Raw genomic sequence first — 19,103 nt, 5'->3', positions numbered from 1 at the left:
GCACAAGTGACGGTTAACAACTGCCCTCTGGATGTTAGAGCCATGATCGACTCAGGGGCCACGGGATGCTTCATGGATGTCGAGGAAGCAGAGAGACTGCGAATCCCCCTCCATTCCAAAGACGTTCCCGAAATGGTGTATGCTGTCGATGGCAAGGAGTTGGAATCCGGTCCCATTCGACAGGTCACTCCGTCCCTGTGGGTGACAATAGGGAAAGAACACGGAGAGTGGCTCACCCTCAATATAATACAAGCCCCTCGATGCAGGATCATCCTAGGGTTGCCTTGGTTGCGGCTGCATGAACCCCATATACATTGGGCGACGAACACGGTTACGTTCGACTCTCCGTTCTGTCAAACCCGTTGCCATCTCAGGAAGGAACCACTGGGGAAGGGAGACGGAACCACGCACCATGTGGCCACTGCAGCGGAGAAGGAGGTGGTTCTCCCCGACTGCTATGCACCCTATACCGGGGTCTTTGATAAGCAACAAGCCGAGGAGCTACCCCCCCATCGGGACTTCGATTGCCGCATTGACCTGGTCCCAGGAGCCAGCGTTCCGTGCAGCCGGGTGTATGCTCTTACCGGTCCAGAAACCTGTTATCTGAAAGAGTACTTAGAGAAGTACCAGAAACTGGGATTTATACGCCCCTCCAGCTCTCCGCCGGCGTCCCCCTGTTTTTTATCCCGAAGGCCAACGGTGAGCTACGTTGCTGCATCGACTACCGTTCCCTCAATGCAATGACCATCAGGAATCAGTACCCCTTGCCACTCATCCCCGTCCTCTTGGAACAAGTCCGAGGAGCACGGATTTACACAAAGTTGGACCTTCGAGGGGCGTACCATTTGGTTCGTATACGCGCGGGGGATGAGTGGAAAACAGCGTTCAAGACCCGATTCGGCTTATTCGAGTACTTAGTGATGCCGTTCGGTCTCTGCAACGCCCCGGCCGCTTTCCAATACTTCCTCAACGAAGTATTGAGGGACTATCTGGACAAATACGTCGTGGTCTATATCGACGATATTTTGATCTTTTCGTCCGATCCCAAGGACCATGAAGAGCACGTACGATCCGTGCTGGGAGCCCTGGAACGACACCGACTATTCTGCAAACTCACAAAATGTGAGTTCCACGTTACCACCGTGGAGTTCCTTGGCGTCCTGCTCACCCCCGAAGGACAGATCATGACCGACCGGAAGGTAAAAGCCGTGGCCGATTGGCCACAACCGACCTCAGTGAAAGAAGTACAGAGCTTCCTCGGCTTCGCGAACTTTTACCGGAGGTTTATCCAACATTTCTCCCAAACGGTAACCCCACTAACCAAGCTAACCCGCAAGGGGACGTCCTTCCTGTGGTCACCAGAAGCCCAGACTGCATTCGAGCAGCTCAAGAAAGCGTTTACCTCCGCTCCCGTCCTTCGCCATGCCCAACCGGAGCTACCGTTCCTGGTGGAAGCCGACGCATCCGACGAAGCGGTGGGAGCTGTTCTTTCCCAGCGACAGCAGGATACAGGGCTGCTCCATCCGGTGGCCTTTATGTCCAGGAAACTGAGCCCGGCCGAACTCAACTATACCATCTCGGAGAAAGAACTGCTCGCCATACGCGAAGCCTTCTTGGAGTGGCGGCACTGGTTGATGGGGGCTCGTCATCAGGTGACCGTATACACGGACCATCGCAATCTACAATTTCTACGGTCCGCCCGCCACCTGTCGCCAAGGCAAAAGAGATGGACGCTCTTCTTTGCAGAGCATCATTTCGTGGTGACTTATCGTCCCGGGGCGTTGAACAGAAAAGCCGACGCCCTCTCACACCAAAATCCTCCGTGTCTCCCTACGGTGACTCCCGAGCAATCCATTCTCGCTCCAGATCAGGTCATAGGCAGTCTGAAGACCGAATCCTTTCTACAGGGGGTAAAGAAAGGAATCCAAACCTTCACCTGGTCATCATGGTTACGAAGCCACAAGGAATGGCGTCTTTTCCAGGGTATTCCCTTGTGGGGATCCCGGGTATTAGTCCCCACATTGCGGCTCCGAAAGCTCGTCTTCTCATGGTGCCATGACATACCCAGCGCGGGGCACATGGGAGGGACAAAAACCCTGGAGAGGGTGTTGAGACAGTTCTGGTGGCCTACCGTCCGACCTGATGTATTGCTATGGGTGAAGAGATGTGCGGTATGTGCCCAGATGAAATCCGACCATCAACGACAACAAGGACTGCTGATGCCGCTTCCTACCCCGATGAATCCCTGGGAACGGATTTCCATAGACTTCGTGGTGGGGCTGCCAAAGGACCAGGGATGTACCGCCATCATTGTTGTCGTTGACTATCTCACGAAGATGGGCCACTTCATCGCCTGTAAACAAGTCCCCTCGGCAGGGGTATTGGCGTCACTCCTGTTGAGACACGTGGTGCGTCTTCATGGACTCCCGGTGGGGATCGTCTCGGATAGGGGGTCGCAGTTCACTGCCCGGTTCTGGAGGGTGTGGTGCGAACAGCTCGGCATCCATTCCTCCCTTTCCACAAGCTTCCACCCCCAGACGGATGGGCAGACAGAGCGACTCAACCAAACCCTTAAACAATATTTGCGTTGCTACGCCGCTAAAGCGGCGGACTCTTGGGTTGATTTGCTCTGGGTGGCCGAGGTGGCTTATAATAACGCACAACATTCCTCAACACACCACACTCCCTTCTTTCTTGCTTCCGGGTTCCACCCCCGGTTTGTTCTCTTCCTTCTCCCCAGGGAGGCGGTGTCCCTTCCTGACTTGCAGACAAGACTCAGCACCATACACGCCGCTCTCAAACAGGCCAGGGCCAGCTTACTGATAGCGAAGACATGCTATAAAGCCCAAGCAGACAAACGGCGGAGACCCGCACCGGTGTACCGCAAGGGAGAGAAAGTGTGGTTGTACACAAAAAACATCCGCTTCCGCTATCCCAGCGTTTTTCACCCGAAGTACATAGGACCATACCCGGTGGTGCGACATGTGAACCCGGTGGCTGTACTACTGCGGTTGCCCCCGCATCTGCGCATCCATCCGGTGTTCCACGTGTCGTTGCTCAAACCCTCTCTGTGCCCGGTGAAGAAGCCCCCTGCGCCTGTTTGGGTGCGCCACGAACAGGAGTACATCGTTCGCCGTGTCCTGGATTCCAAGCTGGTGAGGGGCAAGCTCTGGTACCTTTTGGCCTGGAAAGGTTACGGTCCCGAGGAGAACTCATGGGAGCCGGCGGCGGCGGTACACGCGGCCCGACTGGTGGCGGCCTTCCACCGCCGTTCGCCCTCCAAGCCCGGGGGCTCCGGCGGTCCGGGGGCCGGGGTGAAGAGGGGTGTGCTGTCATGATCCGGGGGCCGACGGCGCAGTTCCGAGGATGAGGACTCCAAATCCCAGCGGCCCCCGCGGCCACCCGTCGGAAGAGCCGTCACAGCACCCCGGTCGAGTATAAAAGGCGCGGCAACCAGGTAGGCGGGGCCAATGATTCCCGTTCGAACTAGCGGATCCTAACAGCTTCGACCTAACTCCCGCATCATCCCGCAAACCCTGACTTTAATCCAGCCGGCGAACCGACGTGGATATCTCAGCAACGGACATCTCGACGACCCAGAGGAGGTAAGCAGGCTGCGGTTCTCCCGGCGCGCCTCTGCATTATCCTTAGGCGCCACCTGCACCTCTAGACTTCCCGGCGCTCCTCCGCCCCTGGATTTCCCGGGCGTGAGTGGCAGCGCCACCTACATCTGCGGACCTCCCGGTGCTCCTCCGCCCCAGGATTTCCGGGCGTGAGTGGCAGCGCCACCCGCATCCACAGACCTCCTGGCGCTCCTCCGCCTCCCGGATTCCCAGGCGTGAGTGGCAGTGCCACCAGCACTTTCGACGCCGACCTCAAGCAGCGGCGGCTCCTGCGCTCCTCCGCCCCCGGAGTTCCTGGGTGTGAGTAGCAGCGCCTGAGTCTGCAGAGCCTTTCCCTTCGCCTCCCCGTGAAGGAACGAGGAGCGCGAGTGAGGAGAGCGCCCAGAACGCCTCCCACGTCTGCAAACATTCCGAGCAGACTTCAACGGGGAAGTAGACCCTCTCACTCTTCGTCCCGTCCGTGAAGTAACGGATAGGGACTCGCAGAGAGCTGCCATAGGGGACACCACAACACCCGAGACCCCTCCAGCGTCCCAGAGGGGACCCTAGCTCATCTTCCGCGGTGAGAAGAAAGGAACCCCAGGTAGGGGGAAAAACTAGTTGGGGGGGTAGGGGAGGTAGAGAGGAGCCTGTGGCTTAACCCGTCTTCTTGTTTCTTCCAGGTCTCTCTCCCCGCGGTTCCTTCCCGACCTTCCCTCGCCCACCTCTCTCCTCGTCCGAGGGTATTACACGTGCACCGGACAGGGGACGGATGGGCGGGGGGCCCACACATAGCATCAACGTTATCCTGAGGAGAGGAATTACTGGGACCACGACACGGGCCCCCTTGTATTGGGGGAAATGTGGGTGCACTGGGGGGGTACCATGGGTACCCTCCTTCATTTCCCTGCACCACGTGGCAGGCACCACAAGGTGCCTGCAACATAGTGCAGGAAAATGCAAGACCTTCATGTTTACCATTGTGGCGGGTGCACCCACCACAATTGTAAACATGCCCAATGCGACTGCCACCGTGGCGGTTGCGTTGTAATTTCATGGTCGTCATATAGGCGGACGGTCCCAATTCCCGTGATGATGGTGTCCGTCATCGTAATGAGCCCCTAAGTGTATTGCAATGAATACTTTCAAGGAATGGTTCTAGACAGAGAAAAAAAATAAAGGTGAGAGTGGCAACTGTGTCTGGTACCGCTATGTAAAGTGAAACAAAGGGAGAAATGACCATCGACAAAAACACTTGCACGAGGGTCGGAGTATAATAATTTTATCAACCGGATTGATCAGGTTTGACAAGAAGCGGTACAACAGTTTCTAGGTAGAAAAACATAAAGTAGAACTTAAAAGAGAGAGACGTAAATTAGAAAGGACAAGTATAGTCAAGTGGGAGACTAACATGGTATTTTGGGAAACAAAATTGCATTGAAGACTATACCATGGCAAAGTGCCAGAACAAAAGCACAGTACTTCAAAATGTGGTACAGCACTTAGGGGCTCATTACGATGGCGGAAGGACCGCCACCACCTGCCATGCGGTCCTTCTGCCATAGGAGTCCGATCTTCCCACCCCCGAATTAGTGGGACTCCCAATCTGTCTGCGGTGGATGGAAAGACCGTCCGCCACCAGTCCGCCAGGAGCAATCAGTTTGATTGCTTGGCAGACAGACAAGGGGGCATAAAATGGTGGCGGTGCCTAGCAGGCACCGCCCGCCAGATTACAATGCTGGCGTCCGCCAGCCTTTCCATGGTGGTGGAACCGCCATGGAAAGGCTGACGGAGGCTGGATTTGGGGGCCCTCTGCGGGCCCCCTCTGCGTTGGGGGAGGTGTTGCTGCACTGGGGGGTATTTTCCTGCACTGCGTGGCAGGCACCGCGTTGTACCTGTCACGTAGTGCAGGGAAATGCACAGCATGGCATTTTGACTTTGCGTATGGTGCTGCAGCCAGCAGCACCGTCCGCAATGTGAAATGCCCTGGATGCAGTGGTGGGACCACCGCATGTCTGGCGGGTGGTCCCATACACCGCAACGATGGCAGGCAGACATCATAATGAGCCCCTTACTCTCTTTCTCTTTTGCACAGGCTTTTTGCTCTGGCTCTTCCCATTGTCGCTTTTTTTCCTCAGTCTCTTTATCTCAGATTCTGTCACTCTCTTTATATCTCTTTATCTTTCATGCATTCTTTCACTTTCCGTATCTTTCTCACTCCTTGTTCTCTCTCAGTTATGTATACACTATATCCGTTGGTGTTTTCCTCTTTCTGTCTTCTTTCTCTCTCTCACACACTCTTGTAGTCACTCTGTTCTCAATTCCTGCATTTTGTTTACTCTCTGTGCCTTTCTCCATCTGGCTCACTCTTTAATCTTTAGGCCCTGCATTTGAGACAGCTTTAGATGTCTTGCCAAACTATTTCTTTTCCAAAACATTTGTAAAGAGATACATACATGCATAGAGGAGCTTTTGGTGAGTAGGCTTCATCCATTGCTGAGTTCAGTTGTCATTCACATTTGGCCCCTGCCCATTATATTTTGGTTCCAACCACCATAGCCTATGACATGGGACAGTGAGTCAGTCCATTTTACCAATTGGCTTCCTTCACTATGAATGACTGCACAGAACCTGTGCACATTGCTCATTTCCACCTAAAATAGTACCTTTCTCCTCCGTGACAAATCTAGTTTGGTGCAGAGTGAGAATATCGATGTAAAAATATCGACTTACACAAATATCGAGGTAAAAAGATCGTGGGACAGAAATATCGTCAGACAAAATATCGTGGTCAAGAATATCGATTTTAGGTAAGTAATATCAATGTAAAAAATATCGAAGTGTTTAATATCGTTTGTAAAAATATAGTTGTTAAAAATATTGTGTTTTTAATTAATGTTATTTATTTTAGTATATATTTTATATGTGTGTGATGTTTGTGTTTTGTGTACTAATTCTTTGTATTTTTATTATATGTGTTAAAAGTTTGGTAGTTATTATTTTTTTTTTAATTGAATTTTGTGTCTTTAGTTCCGTAGCGGGTTGTGGGCTTCTAGGGGAATGGGGTGGGAAGTAATTTAATTATATAAAATGTATTGAATCATTTTTATGTATTAATATTTGTTTAATTGTGATGTTATAGTATTAAATGTGTAAATTAATGTATGAAAAAATGTTTATTATTATTTGTGAATTAATTTAAATTATTTAATTAGTAATTAATTATGGTATTTGTGTAATTAATTTTAGGTGTGTGTTGTGGTGTTTATAGGTGTAAATGGTGTGAAGGGTGTGAAGTAATTTATTTATAAATTATGAATTATTTGTGAATTAATTTAGATTAATTAATTAGTCATTATTAATCATAATTGTGTAGTTATTTTAGGTGTGTGTTGTGGATATTATAGTGTTAAAGAATGTATAATCAATAAATGTTTAATATCTTTTATTAATTATAATATATTTTAAATGTATTTTTAATTATGTTAATTATGGAAATAACATTTAATAAAAATGTTGATGTCTTTTTTTATTGGTGTGGTGTTATATGGTAGGAAATAAAATAAATACATTTATGTTTTAAATAATTTGTTTGTGAATATTTGTTTCTTTTGAATAACTATTGTTTATAAATTTATTTATTCTTTTTTGTAATATCATATTTGTAGGTTTTTATTATATGTAACTAACATTATAATATGTGTTCTTTTTAGATATAATATATTTAATGATTTTTTAAAAAAAATATTGTTTATTTATTTTTAAGAATATATCCAATCCAATCCAAAATTCTTTATTTCGGCCATATAGGCCATAAAAGATACAGAAATAAAACCGTTAACATTGCATACAAGTAAATATATAGTCAATCCTGAAACCCATTGGTTTGCAAATTTAGAACTAAAGGAAATAGTGTCCATATTTACAATTAGAAGAATAATGATCACAAAAGTTTTTACATTTGCATTCACTGAGCATTAATTTACGCCTTTTCGTCCACATGGCTGTCAAGAACTTGCTTACTGCAAACACAATAGAATTTGAAGTACTAGTCTTTAAAGTTCTAAACGATTGTAAACAGTTTTTAAAACCTAAATTTCTACATAACGGAACCAGCCAGTGCTTCCTATGTTTACTATAGGCGGGACAGAAGAAGAGCACATGCATTTCATCTTCCAAACTACAACTGCATCCTGGACAGGTCTTGTCTGCTAAAGCTGTCCATTTACTTGTAAACACTTTAAAAGGGAGAGTACCATATCTCCATTGAATTAAAAGCTTTCTTGCTAAAATTGGAAAAACACTATCCATAAAATCCTCAAATTTATAAGAACTTTTGGAAACCAGGAATGATTCAGTAAGGGTGCCAATATTAGAGGCGCATAGTGCCGAATTCAAGCTCTTCTCTTTGTAGAGCCCTGCCAGGGTCCCCCTCTCCGGGTCGCTCCACATGTCAAACAAGCCCAAGCGTTGAAATTCGCGTTTGACAAAAGCCAACCACGGTATTTTATCTGCATTGCAGAGACTCAATACCTGCTTCAGCTCCTGTCTATAGTGTGACAATTCCGCAGTGGTCCATAGCCTATGCCAGAACCTAAGTAGTTTCAGTGCTAATTCATCTTCTATAGGTAGGAGTCCTAGATCTAATCTTAAAGGGAAAAGTGGGGTGCTTTGTGGGAGTGACAGCAGCCGTCTAACAAAATTGGATTCCAATTTGGAGATTTCAAGACTAGCAGAATGTCCCCACAGCTCTCCACCATAGAGTGCTGCAGCCCTGGCTTGAGTTTTGTAAATCTCCAGGGCTGGACTTACTGGTTTAAATGTAGATGAATTTGAAGCCTTAAAAATGCCACCCACCAGTTGAGACAGCTTTAGACGGGATTTTGCTTGTTGTGGGCCCCAAAAGAGGTTTTCATGCAAAGTTACCCCGAGATACTGGAACGTAGTGACCCTTTCCAACCTTACAGACCCCAGGGTCGGGTTTAGACGTGTAGATGCCGAGGGATTGAATATCATATACTTTGTTTTATCGGCATTTATCTCAAGGCCCCTGGATCTGCAAGAGTCCCCAAACCCGTCCAATATCCGTTGTATCCCCCTAGGGGATTTGGAGAATAGGAGGGTGTCATCAGCAAACATAATTGCTGGTACCCTCCTGCCCGTCAACCTTGGTGCATCATTGTTGGGGAGACTGTCAAGATGCGAAATTACACCGTTGACATAGAGGCAGAACAGGGTTGGTGCTAAGACACAACCCTGTCTCATCCCCCTGCCAACTGGGAACCTAGATGACAATGCCCCGTTCCTTCCGCATCTGACCTGAGCAAAATTCCCGTCATGGAGCCTTATCAATATATGCAGAATTTGTGGTGGAACACCCAACTCCTGGAGAACCCCCCACAATTTCTTCCTTGGTACTAAATCAAATGCGGCCCTGAGGTCCACAAATACCAAGTAGAGGCTGCCACCCTCGATCTTTGCCGTTTTCCAATAATGGAGAATAAGGCGAAAGACCTGGTCCATGGTAGATGTGTTCCTCCTGAACCCTGCTTGGAAAGGACTTAGAACCTTATGTTCCTCCATCCAGTCCAGGAGATGGTCTAATACAAGGCGTGCAAAGAGTTTTTGGGGGACATCGATCAGGCTTATTGGCCTGTAGTTGGCTGGGAGCAGAGGAGAACCCTTTTTGAAAATTGGGACTATTTCCGCCCCTAGCCAGGTACAGGGAACCTCCATACCCTTTACAATTGCATCAAAAAGGGTGAGCAGGTAAGGAGCCCAAATCTCGGGTTCGTGCTTAAATAAGTCCCCTGGAAGTCTATCTAAACCTGGAGCCTTACCCATTGCAAGTCTACCTATCGCCTTGTGCACTTCACCCAAAGTAAACTCCAAGGGGTCATGTTGTGCGTTTAAATCTATTGAACCAATAGCAGTTTGTGCACAGGATTCTTCGCTGTAGAGAGCCTTAAAATGGGACTCCCAAATTAAGGCATCAATGTTTGATTCTACCGCAGCTTTTTGTTCCCCTGACCCTGTATTAATTAAAGACCAAAAGCAGCGTGCGTCTCTTAAATCCAGAGCCCGTGTTAAATTATGCCACCTATCCCAATCCCATTCTCTCTTTGCATGTGCCATAACTTCTTTATAACGTCGTCTGAGAAAATGTATTTTGTTTTTCTCAGTGTCAGATTTAACTGCACGGATCAACTCGGTCTTGGCTTTTCTACATGTAGAGTTATACCAAGCTGATACAGGAGACCTATTCTTCCTTGTGGCTACCAAGGGGTTGAAGACGTCTCCTAGCCCGGTAACTAAATTTGCATGAATAGAACCTAGTTTCTCATTAAATTCTATAGACTTGGGTTGGCTAATCAGGCTGTCTACCTCTATAAATCGTGAGTGGACCAAATCATACATTTTTGCTAATTTCTCTGCTGAGTCTGCTATTTTACCCCATTTTACCCTTCGCCTGTTATTAGATAATACGAACATCCCTTCCCCCAAATTTTCTATTCCTGAGATGGGAATTGTCTTGGGGCCCGGGAACACCATATCCAGACAAAGAGCATTGTGGTCACTATCGGCCCTTGAAGTCACTCTAAAATCAAGAACCTTAGACCACATGCTCATCTCCACTAATATGTAGTCTATACGCGATTCCTGCCCCTTCCTATTAAAGGTACACACTGAAGGGCTATCGGACTGGGTACGCCCATTGCAGGCCCTAAGAGAATTATTTAATGTAAAGGACATAATCTGAACCGCCAGAGGAGACCACAATTTTGGGCATGGCGATTGACATGGTGGGATCCCCCAGTAATCATCCTCGCCCATAAGGGCACCCTCTCTCATTCCTAAAAGCGGCTCAAAATGGCAATTGACGTCTCCCGCCACAAGAAGGCGACAGTTACCAGGCAGTGAGCTGATAAAATTTGACAATTCATTTATGGTGGGCGATTCCATATTCAAGCCAATTGGGCGAGAATACACATTCACAATGGCCAATTTATAAGCATTTGGCCATTTGAGAAGTATACACTGGAGGTCTGCAGAGTGCGTAGACATAATCTCTACTGTACAGCCCAGGTGGGAGGCTACCCAGATTGCAAGGCCACCTGACGGCCGTCCTCTTCCAGCCCACCTAGCAGGGACATAAAAAGTTGCAAAGCCCTCTCTATGATATTCCACCCTAGCCCAAGTCTCTTGGAAGAGACAGATATCCTTGTGGTCCACTAAGGATCCCCACTCTATGCAATTTAACTTGTTTGATAAGCCCGCCACGTTCCAGGACAATATGGTCATCTTCTTTATCTTTGGAAGGGGCGGGCTTCCTGTATTGACTCCTTCCACAGAATTCAGCTGGGGAGATATCGTTTCGTGAGGTAATACTAAAGTGTCCGGATTCTCAATGCCTGTTTCCAAGATAAGTCCCTCAGTAAATATATGTGAATCTGTCTGCAGGCTTGAGGGATCACCCTTGAACATCTCCACCACTCCACCTAGGCTAATTTTGTGGCCCAATTGAATTCTTGTTTCTGCATTCGTCTCACTACAATGCAGTCAGTCTATCGCATCCAGGGTACTGAACCTATTCTGTAGGATTGGGTAAGTCTGGACAAATGGCTGGCCATGCATACCCCTCTCTGGCCTGGACCCACGACGATAAGACACTAAAGTCGCCATCCCGCTCATTCAAATTGCCTTGAGGATAGAAGAAAGACAGGGGGTATGACCCAATGGCTGACCCAGTACTGTTTTGGTTCCAGTTGCAAATATACTCAACAGTGCGAGGGTCCCTAAAATTTACCAAAACACAGTCGCCTGCTATGGTTTTAGGAGTGGGGCCCACCCATGAAAGCCTTCGAACCATCAATATTTCACTTGTGATATGTGAGGGTAATGGTCTATTAAGATTTAACCAATGAGTCACCTTGTTTCTTAAAGACCTATATGGTTCCCGATCTGTTTTGCTTAGTTCGGGAATACCAGTTAAAACCACCAAGTACGGACTAGTTTCCGGTGGTAGGTCAATTCTGGGAGCCGCCCGAGCAACTGCTACAGGCAGGGTTTGGCCACTCTCATTTTGATTTCCTAGACCAAAGGATATATGGTTAGTCAGGCTATCAAGAGGGATATCACAAGAATCCTGGGTTCTCTTTGGGGGTATTTTATTGTAATCAATGGCGTCAGCATTGATAAAAGGAAGTTTGTGCGCTGATGCCCCATCAGGTCTAGAAGTCATTACAATATTTCCCTGCTCTGGACCTTTTAAATTATTTTTAGACATAGAGCCCCGTATATCTTGGTCAATTTGGATGAGCCTCTTTTCAATACACCCCAATCTTTCCTCTATCGGTGCAAGCCAGGCCCTAAATAAATCACCCATTTTAGACATTATAACTTCTTGAAGCAAAGTAATATTTAGTGCGGGGCAGGGCACAGCCCCAGGGCTATGGCCAGTGCCCAAATCATTCAATGACCATGATCCCTGAGCAGCCTGATCATTCTGGGCACAACCCCCCTTATCTACAGTTATTGTATCACTGTCAGCATGTGCTTTAACATGTTTTGATTTTTTCCCACCAGTCACATATGTTGCGACACGCTTTCTTTAGAGTTATTCACCTTAGTGTTTTTCCGAGTTTGACTGATTAGTGATTTCTCAAGAGGAGCCACCACATTAGAAATTTCGACAGTCAAAGGAACCTCTATTACTGGTTGAGAGACCAATAGTGAGGAACTATTCTGTTCGAGAGATAAAGGCGGGGTATGCACAGTAACTGGGACTAACATTGAACCCCGAGAACAGACACGATCCGGGGTACGTGCATTGGCAATGTGTCCCAATGAAGAACGTTTGGCCAGAGTAAGATCTTGCGATACAAGTCGCTCCATCAAAATTATCCCCTGGTCAATCACCGAATTTGCCCTGGTAATAAAATCATCCAGGGTGCCTGTGAGCTGGCCCCTGGCAATCATTGTTTTGTTTCTCAGCTCCCGAGCTGCCATACCCGGGTGAGCTGTGCGCTGACGGGCGTACCGAAGCAAATTAATGCGTAGTTACTAGTGCCTGAAACCCACAACGAGATAGAAGTATATACCCACAGGTATCTAAACAAACTATAAAGGGATATGGCCCGGTCCGGTCTCTCGCGGTCTCTCGCGGGCTAAAACGGGCCCGCCCTTGGCCCGGGCTTCGCCCGGCGTCGCACCCGCGTGCGTCCCGCGTTGCGTGTGATGGGCGCAGTTTTAAATGCAGGCAGGAGGCAGGAAACAATCAGGGGAAGAGGCAGCAGCTGTTTGAAAGCTGAGGCTGCTGGACCTCGCAGTCCCTCAATGAAAGCCCGATCCAGGAGAGTCCAAAACAGTGTTCCTTCTGCAAACGGCTCCCGTGAAGCGGGGGCCGTGAGCAGTTTTAATGCAGACAGGAGGCAGGAAACAATCAGGGGAAGAGGCAGCAGCTGTGTGAAAGCTGAGGCTGCTGGACCTCGCAGTCCCTCAATGAAAGCCCAATCCAGGAGAGTCCGTAAACAGTGTTCCTTCTGCGAGCTGTTCCCGCGAAGCTGGGGCCGTGAGCAGTTTTAATGCAGGCAGGAGGCAGGAAACAATCAGGGGAAGAGGCAGCAGCTGTGTGAAAGCTGAGGCTGCTGGACCTCGCAGTCCCTCAATGAAAGCCCGATCCAGGAGAGTCCGTAAACAGTGTTCCTTCTGTGAGCTGTTACCGCGAAGCGGGGGCCATGAGCAGTTTTAATGCAGGCAGGAAACAATCAGGGGAAGAGGCAGCAGCTGTGTGAAAGCTGAGGCTGCTGGACCTCACAGTCCCTCAATGAAAGCCCGATCCAGGAGAGTCCGTAAACAGTGTTCCTTCTGCGAGCGGCTCCCGCGAAGCGGGGGCCGTGAGCAGTTTTAATGCAGGCAGGAGGCAGGAAACAATCAGGGGAAGAGGCAGCAGCTGTGTGAAAGCTGAGGCTGCTGGACCTCGCAGTCCCTCAATGAAAGCCCAATCCAGGAGAGTCCGTAAACAGTGTTCCTTCTGCGAGCTGTTCCCGCGAAGCCGGGGCCGTGAGCAGTTTTAATGCAGGCAGGAGGCAGGAAACAATCAGGGGAAGAGGCAGCAGCTGTGTGAAAGCTGAGGCTGCTGGACCTCGCAGTCCCTCAATGAAAGCCCAATCCAGGAGAGTCCGTAAACAGTGTTCCTTCTGCGAGCAGCATGTTGAAATGTTATTAGTAATTTTTGTTTTTCTGCTATCCAATACTTTCCCTACTGCTGCACTCACTGGAGTGGGAATAATACAGTTTACTCCTATGCTACCCAGCACTTTCCCTACTGTTTCACTCATTGGAGTGGGAATAGTATTTATTTATTTATTTGAAGTTTTATAGAGCGATGGCCAGACCCGAGGGTTTTCGAAGCGCTTTATAACAGTCATATTGCAAAAGACCAAAAATACTAGAACAAAAATACAGTGAAAGTGTCAATACAAGTGACAAAAATACAGTGAAAGTATCAAGTATGGATGGTGAGTTTCAACGGGTTAAGTAACCAGGGTCAATGAGGGCGTGTAGTGCCTTCGCCGGGTGTCATAGTGTAGGGTCACGCTCCCATCCAGGGAGTAATGTCTTCGGCGCTTCTGCGGCTCATGTCCCTTCGATAGGGACCGATCTAGGAATCTAGGAAGAGATTTTTGAGCTGTCCTTTGAATTTTGCGAAGGAGGGGATAGTTCTGATGTCGGGGGAATAGCGTTCTAGATTTTGGGCACGTTGCCCGCGAAGGATCGGGCTGCTGTTTTTTGTTTGCGTGCTTTCAGCGGAATTAATAGGAGAGTGTTCGAGCTCCAGAGGGTCTTGGTCTGACCGTTGTTTTTGAGTTTGGAGGCCAGGTATTCAGGTTTTCCTGTGTAGAGGGCTTTGTAGGAGAGGCAGGCTGTTCTGAAACTGGCACACTGTTCAACTGGGAGCCATTTTAGTTCTCTGAGTGCGGGTGAGATATGGTCAAATTTCTTCACTCTTGTGGCCATTCTAGCTTCTGCGTTTAGCCTTGTTTTAAAGGGAGCAAGGTGTGCCTTTGATGTGCCTGAGAGGGCTGCGATCCCATAGTCTAATCTAGATAACACCAGTGATTGGGTAGCTTGTTTAAGGTCCTTGGATGGGATGAAAGGCTTTATTTTGTTCAGTAGCTTCAGGTTGAGGAAGGCGATCTTGGCGGAGTGCTTAATGTGATTGGTCATGTTCAGTTTCGGGTCTAAAGTGATGCCTAGTGATTTTACAGAGTCCGCCAGGGTGATGTTTCTGTTGAGTGCATCGATCGCATTTAGCCATTCCATAATTTGTGGATTCTCTTCTTTGTTTGAGATGAGGAGTATTTCAGTCTTGTTTGATTAAGTTTTAGATGGTTACTTTACAGCCAGTGTTGGACTTCTCTGAGCGTGTTGTTGAGTCTCTGAATGTCATCAATGGAGGTGGTTTCCAGATAGATCTGTGTGTCGTCAGCATACAGGTGGAAGGGGATGTTGGCTTTTCTGAGTAAGGTTGTAAGTGGTTCCATGGAAATGTTGAAAAGTTGTGGGAAGAGCACTGACCCTTGGGGGACTCCCCTGCTGACAGGGTGTAGGTCAGACACAAAGGTTTTGATTTTTATTCTTTGGGTGCCGTTGTGAAAGAAGGAGGAGAACCATTGTAAGACCACCTCATCTAGACCTGCCCTTTCTTGAAGCACCTTATTGAGGAGGTTGTGGCCGACCTTGTTGAAAGCTGCCGATAGGTCTAGGAGAATGAGAAGGCAGCATTTGTCCGCATCCAGTGATTTGTGGATGTCATCAATGATATTGAGGATCGCGGTTTCCGTGCTGCAGCCCTTTCTGAAGCCCAATTGGTGGGTTTCGAGGAGGTTGATGCTATCCAGGTGCTGAGTTAGTTGCGGGAGCACATATCTTTCTAAGGTTTAAGAAGAAGAGGTGGGTTGGAGACTGGTCTGAAATTATTCAGATCTTTTGTGTCTAGGACTGTTTTTTTTAGCAGTGGCGTGACTTGCCCGACTTTGAGGCAGTCAGGTACGACTCCGGATCTCAGGCAACTGGTTATGATCTTGCACCAGAGCGGCGCAAGGGAGAGGTTAAGCTTTTTGGTCAGTTGTGGCGGAAGAGGATCTAGAGCGTGTGAGGGCTTGGAAGAGGAGATCAGGTTGACTATCTCATTTTCCTGTATAGGGATGAAAGATTTCCAGGATTTTAAAGGTGGCTTGGATGTGAAGTCCTTGGTCCCAGGCGAGATTTTCTTGCTGAGGGGATTGATGTTGATGTCCAGTGAGAGCTCGATCTTGTTGATCTTGTCCTCAAAGAAATTTGCGAAGTTGTCACAGAGCTCTTTGGAAGCTTGCACTGAGGAGGTAACGGGTTTGGAGGTTTGTTGTCTAATGATGTTGAAGAGCTCCCTGGGCCTGTTTTTTGCGTTGTCCAGCGCGGAGCAGAAAAATGAGGTTTGTTTGTTATGGATGTGTTTTTTATACTTCCAGCGAGCTGCTTTGAGTTGCTCGCGTAGGATGTCGGAAGGGTTGCTTCTCCATACTCTCTATGTGGCTCTTTGTTGTCTCCTTTCGGAGTTGATGTCAGTGTTAAACCATGATCTCGATGGAGTGCTCCTGTTTTTTTTTTATTTCAGGGGGGCTACTTGATATAGAATGGACGTCATATTTGAGATGTAATGCGAGGTGAGTTCAGTTGCGGAGAGGTGATCAGAGGAGCTGGGGAGAAGCGAGCGTATCCATTCCTCTAGGACCGTTAAGGGAATCTGCGTTAGATTTCTGGACCATTTGGGGGGGTCTTGCGGGGGGGGGCTGGAGTAGAGCCTTTTGGTTGATATAGAATAGGATGTTGTGGTGGTCAGACCAGTCCACGGGGAGGACGTGGTTGATTGTAACTGTGTCATTATGAGCGATAATGGCATCTAAGGTTGCTCCTTTACTGTGTGTTTCTTCTGAGCAGAATTGGGTCAGATTGTTGTCCTGAAGAAGATTGTTCAGGGTCAGAATTAGCGGATTGTTTGCCTCATTCCAGAGTAGGTTGAGGTCACCGAGAATTAGGTTATTTGAGCCACTGAGTGAGCAGTGATCAATCAGATCCGACAAGTGTTCCCCAAATGCGAAAGTGTTGTCTGGGGGATGATATAGAAGATGGCAGAGAATTGCTCTGTTGTCGTTTGTCTTGATGTTGGCGGTAAGACATTCAATAGTGCTGTAGTTGAAGGTGTCCATTTCTACAATGGCAATGTTGTTCTTATGTATGATTGCTATGCCTCCACCTCTTTGGTCTTTTCTGTCCTTGTTGATGATAGTGAAGCCTGGGGGCACCAACATATCTAGGCTTGGGGTGGAGAACTCGTTTAGCCAAGTCTTGGTGATGAACGCAATGTCTATGTCAAGCGAGAGGATGGTTCCAGCTAGTTCTGTTGCATGTTTGGAGGCTGATCTACAGTCTGTGAGCATGCAGTTGGCTGTGGAATCCTCTTTGGTATGTTTCTTTATGGGGGGGGGGAGCCCTGGGAATGGAAGTGAGGAGGGCCGGGGGTCTTGGTGAATTCAAGGTGCGGTGGGCCCTTCCGAAACCGGTGATTACTTGGATCTTGACTTTAGGGGAGGCTGTGGGGGGGGGGAGTCATAGGTTAAAGATAGCTCTGCCGCCTCCTTAGAGGACATGGCTGCTTTGGTTCATCTGGGTCTCAGAGTTCGATACTCTGTATCGGTTTCTCTGGGTCTTTGAGTCAGGGTTGCAGGGGTGGTTGGGAGCTCACTCGGGAATGGTGAATTGTCCGGTCTTAGATGGGTGGAGCTAGTCAGAATGGGAGTCCGTTGCGGAGTAAGCCTAGTCTTTCGGGCCAGGTCGAGGTTGGTTAAGATTTTGCTCAGGCCCCGGATTATCAGTTCTAGCTAGCTTTCTAGAAGGGCTAGATGCTGCCCCATGTTTACCAAGTAGAGGGTAAGGGCATCTTGAGCAGGGGCATCTCAGGAGGGGGTGGGCATGTCTGTGTTGTGGGGCCTGTTGGTGGAGGAGCTGACCATATTGGGGACCGTGGCAGGGGGAGCAGTGGGTCATGATGCGCTTTCGCCGTCCAGTTGTCCACAGCATGAGTGAGCTGCCTAGGGGTCTGTAATTGCGGGTGAGGATCGATCCTAGCTTGAAGGATGGGGTGATCGGGAGGAGGAGGGTGGGTCTCAGTGGGAGGTTGTAGCTCTGGATCCATGAGGGCGGGGGGGGTGCGGGTTGTGACTCGTGTAGGAAGGGTGGTTGTTCTGGTATATGGCGTGGGAGTGGTTGATTGTTTCTCCTGATACGGAAGACTGGCCAGGGGTACAGAGCAAGGGGGCGATTCTCAGCGAGGGGAAGAGAGAGTCGAAGGCCTCTAGATTCTCGTTGTTGGATTGGATCAGGACTGTGCCATTCATGTAGATGGTCACAAAAGTGTTGCTGCTCCGAATCGAGCAGTTAGTGAGTGAGTTCATCAGTTTGCAGCTGTGCAGGGTGGTCGTAGTTTTGGAGATGGGTAGCTGTGTTTTGAACGTGGTGGTCCAATTATCTGGTCTTTCTGTGTGGAAGATTAGATCCATTTTTATCTGCCCTTTGGAGGGGCAGTGGTAGATGACTGCAAAAAGTGTTTCGGGGTGCTGTCTGATCAGTCTGTGTTTAAGGTTTCTTTTCGCTTTGAGTGAGAGGTTGGGGGGAAATTGATCGCGAAGGAGTTCGGGCCGTGAGGTTTCAAGTAGGTCAGAGCTCGTGAAAGATGGCGTGTCTGGTTCTATTTTCTCTATGTTTCTTGAGTAGAAGAGAGGTGCGGGGAATTTTGCTCAGCTTGTGGGCTAGTAGACCAGAGAGTGAGGATCACTCTTGAGGGTTCTGCTCTAGTTGGCACGTCAGGCTAGATCAATTAGTGCATAAGTCTGCTTCCAGACTGGTTGTGGTGGGATGAGGACAGCTCTTCAGAGGTCAGAGCTTGATAGAGGATCAGGCTTGGTCTACTACATGCAATGCTTCAAAAGCTGATGTGGCACTGGGTAACAGCAGCAGGGGGAGGTCTTGTTAAGTCACTCTCATCGGATCAGGGAGGTAGGGGCTTCCTGACCTACTGAGCACTCCCTTACCTTACATTCAAGCTGAGGACTTCCGGATCCAAGCGATGCTTGGTCAGATGAGCACCAGCCTGGACCATTTGGATGCAAAATTGTTGCGCGGTCTAGTCGTGGAGTAGAGATGCTCCTCCCGTTGTGAGAAGATGCTCCTGGGGCAATTAAGTCCACGGGGCTGTCATTTTAGAGTCAGGCGCCCGGATGTGTCTGTGATTCCTTGAGGACCAGGCAGCTGAATGGAGGCAAGTTGATGCACAGGGCTCCTGATGCGCACCCTTTCAGTGTTTGCTAGGGTCACCTCTCTGGGGTTGTGCCGGTGTTGGGCGATTCTAGATCTGGGCTATGGACGACCACTTTGGAGTCAGGTACCAGAGCTGTGGGCTGG

Source organism: Triturus cristatus, chromosome 9, assembly GCF_964204655.1.
Source record: "Triturus cristatus chromosome 9, aTriCri1.1, whole genome shotgun sequence".
NCBI classification, from domain to species: domain Eukaryota; kingdom Metazoa; phylum Chordata; class Amphibia; order Caudata; family Salamandridae; genus Triturus; species Triturus cristatus.
This window is presented reverse-complemented; position numbering follows the sequence as displayed.